We start from the raw sequence: 4193 nt of genomic DNA on the forward strand, positions 1-4193 counted from the left end.
CTCCGCTACCTCTTTCATTTCCTACAAAAGCGCACATCTCGGAATTAGAATCTTCAATACCACTCTTACCTCCTCCGCTTCGCCCTTCAGTTTTGAGATTGCAAGGAAATTAAATGGCGAAGCGGAGGAGGTGAGGGTGGTATTATCAATGACAAATGTCACAACCGACGACACCTGGCAGAAGTAGTAAGACTAGGACACCCACAAGAAAGTGTTCCACACCATTGTGCAAGAGGCCTAAGATCACCGTCGAAGACTTACTGAAAGGCACTTTGAAAAAGGCTCCACAAAGTATCAAAGTACTGTTTAAATTCTGTAAATTAGTAAAATTGCATCCGTCACGATAAAATCGTGAATATAAACTTCTAAGAATACGTATGTGTGTGATTGCTTAAATCTCATAAGATTTTTATTTTTTTAATTAATGAATGCAAATCATACGAGAATCAATCTGAAGTTCGATTAGGGTAGATTCATAAAAAATTAGATCGTATCAGAAAGTTGTAATTCTCCAATAGCCTTCCCTTTTAAGGGAATGTGTAAATCCAAGAGAATGTTTAGAAATTAAAAATAAGTATAATATATCAGAAAGAATTTTATACCGGAAAAAATTAGAAATATTTTTTATATTTACATTTAATTGTAATGCAAACAAAATTTGTTTTTTAAATTTTGTTTCTATCCTTGTTGAATAAAAAATTAATACGCTGGTGTACGTATATGCGAAAAATTAAAAGTTCTTTTTAATATAATTCAATGTTCATCCATAATGATGGAGTATAAAAAATAAAAAATTGTATTCCATACATTTCAGGAAAATAGACGAAACACTGTACCAGACCCAAGAGGTCCGATCGTGTCCTTGGAAATGTTGCGTAACGTAAAGCTGAAATCCGCGAAGCGTAGACCTAACGCTCAAACTGGAAGATCACCCAGAAACGGTCGAGTCATTAAAAATCGAGTTGCATCAAATGTCAATCTCTCGCCGATTTTGACTAGTTTGGAAGGCAATTTGGAGCGAATCCTGCGGCGAGTAGATCTAAACAGGCCGAGGAGACTCTTGTCCAGCTCAAACAGCTTCCGCAAACGCGATTTCACGAGGGAGACGCAGTGTCACTCGTTGGAAACATTGACATACAGCCAATCACAATCTACGCTTGAATGACCACAATATCATGTATATGAATTGTGATACAAGAAACATCAGATACAAGAAACTTCTAAATCATAGAATTGTTAAAGAAAAGCCCCCGCCTTAGACGCCTTGGAATCAATTTAGGTTGTTATCCTATTTAAAGTAACTTCACGTGACTGCGGTGCTTTCGCGAATCCGAGCAAGCCCCGTTGGGCCTTCTGGTGGCAAATCGTCACATTTTCTCTTTCTTTCTCTCTCTATTTAAATAAGCGTTTCAATGTTTCATTTAAACATTTGTCTTTCAAGTATACATGGTTCAGAGTAGAAATTTAGAAGGAAGTATTACGTGTATTGTCCATTTGATGAAATGTTGTGTGAGAAATCTCGAGAGATTGGTCTAATTTTTGTGAAAAAGTAAACAAGAGTAACATAGAAAACCGAGCAAGAAAGATTTCTTTTTATTTAATGCATTTTACTTATTTTTTGAACATATATGTATATAAATTTCTTTTATATCAGCTTTCTTATAATATTTTCATAGATACATAATTACATAATATTTCTTTATACAAATATACATTTTTAAATTAATTTAATATTTTTCCTAATTTTTCTCTATTTTTTTCTTTATTTTTCAATATATTTTACAATTTATTTTTATTAATTTTCATAAAATTTAAATTATTTCTGTAATATTTCATTGCAATATTAGATTTATTCGCGTCGCATGCTCTAATATGCTTCAATATGTTTCTACAATAGCACTTACCCACTTCAACGAATTCGTTGAATTGCGATGCAAATAAATTTAGTGAATTTTGCGAGGAATTTTGACAGAGTGAAGAAAGGATGAAAAGAGAAAGAAGTTTAGGTGGTAACCGTGGCAACATTAGGTAACTTAAGACTTAAACACTGGGATATAATATTGAACTTACACACATCTCTGGTAAGTTTGATATTATATCTCAGAGCTTTGATTGGATGACTCGTTATTCCCTGTTGTCTGTGCTTATTGTCTGTACCTATTGTGTTTAAGCATTTACTTATTTCACGCATGCGCTGTATATACTGTGGCAATAGCATATGTATTAAATTTTAATCTCATATATGTGTCTTTTATTTACTTAGCTCGAAAATTAATATGAAAACTTAAAAAGATAAAAAATTTGTGATTATATGGCCACTGTTAGTGCAGTTACAATTTGGACAACTACCATTTCAGGTAATTATAATAGTTAAAAATTATAATAGTTATAATAGTTATAATAGTTAAAATTTAGAATATCCATTGCAGAATTAAATATTGCAGATTTACTCAGCTTTGAATTTTTTGCTGTTTATTGTTCGTTCGGGTGAACTTCAATGAAATGCGACAAAATTATTTTACGTCGTAAATGCGTCATTTCATATAAAATTTTTAATCAATAGCAATGCTGCCGCAGCGTGCTGTGTATGAAAAATCAGTTTTAGAGTGACTATAACAAGAGTCAAGACAACAGCGATTCGCTCTTGGGATTGGTTAGCGCCATGTCTGGGACCGTGCAATGTGTCATGGCTCCTGCACACTGGATGCGGAAACGCTTACCGCGCGGCAAAAGACACGCGGCAATTAACCAAGAAACACATTAGGAGCTGTAAGCTTATTACCTATCGCATCACATTTTGCCGCGCGGCAAGTGTTTCCGCGTCCAGTGTGCAGAAGCCATTAGTGAAAACGTGACTTTGTATAAACGTACGTGTCAGTAAAAACGTGAGTCATGTAACGTACTCTGTACATGTGAGTTGTGTAAACGATGTCCCAGCAATGGCGTCCTTCCGCTCTTATATCTTAACCATAAACGTATGAATATCTGGACGGAGCGGGGGGTAAAGAATTTAAAGAAGGAGGGGGCCGCCATATTGTCTGGCGCACTGATGCTGCTTTTTGGCGATAAAATAATAAAGTAACTGTGGCTACGTTCTGTTTCTCACATGCTGCATTATTTATTTTTGTTATTCACCGAATGTTAAACAAGGATAAATGATGCATCATCCGCTTTATGCAACCTGTGTGTGATATCGCTGCTGGATACTGTAACGAGAACAATAGTTGCTTTCCATTTGCATCGATTTTCAAATAATTCTCACTTATGATGTCATAATTCAGTTGAATACGCGTTCTTTTTACATTCTGACAAGTGAGATTTAATTGAGTTTTTGCCTGTAATCTGCATAAGATCAAGACCGTGTGCTTTAGTGAGTTTCTTAAACTCACTTTAAAAGTCAAGTTCAAGTCTGTGTTGTCAAGTGATAAACTTTTTACCAAACTAAATAATGACGTCATTAATCTGAATATATAATATTCACTTTATTTTAGACTCAGTTTCACTTGTGTGCAAATAGAAGGCAATTAATATTGCGCATACACAAAATTTTATATTTTTCTGAAATAAAACGTCAACAATGCCACATTGCAATCGGTTGTATCAATAAAAGCTACAGAAAAACTAAGGAAATTATTCAAGAGCAAAATGTCGAAATAACTTTTCATTGATACATATTTATAACCTATACAATAAAAATAAAGATTCAATATAAAATAAATAATAAAAAAGAGACTACGAGCCAATAAATCATTTTAATGTTAATTTGAAAATAATATGAAATTAAATTTCATATAATTGAATAAACGTTTCGACTTCTACAAGGTCATTATCAATAACACAACGTACCGATAATTATGAGTACAATTAAAGTTGTATAAAAATTAAAATTTTAATAATATCTATAGTTATATGTTAAAATATTAGTGATATAAAATTCGAAATATTATTATATATTTTGTATTAATAATATTTAATATAATTTTGGATTTTATTAGGATTTTATGCTTAACTGTTACTACTTGCAATTACCGGTTCTTTGTAACGTTAATTATGATTTTATTTAATTATATAAAATTTAGATTTATATTATTTCTGATTTAGCATTAAAATAACTTGGCTCATAGCCTCTTTTTTAATTACTTGATTTGTAAATATTTAACGGCTGTGTGTAATTGAAAATAATTTTCGGTTTA

The sequence above is a fragment of the Trachymyrmex septentrionalis genome, unplaced genomic scaffold, assembly GCF_001594115.1.
Source record: "Trachymyrmex septentrionalis isolate Tsep2-gDNA-1 unplaced genomic scaffold, Tsep1.0 scaffold109, whole genome shotgun sequence".
Classification (NCBI taxonomy): domain Eukaryota; kingdom Metazoa; phylum Arthropoda; class Insecta; order Hymenoptera; family Formicidae; genus Trachymyrmex; species Trachymyrmex septentrionalis.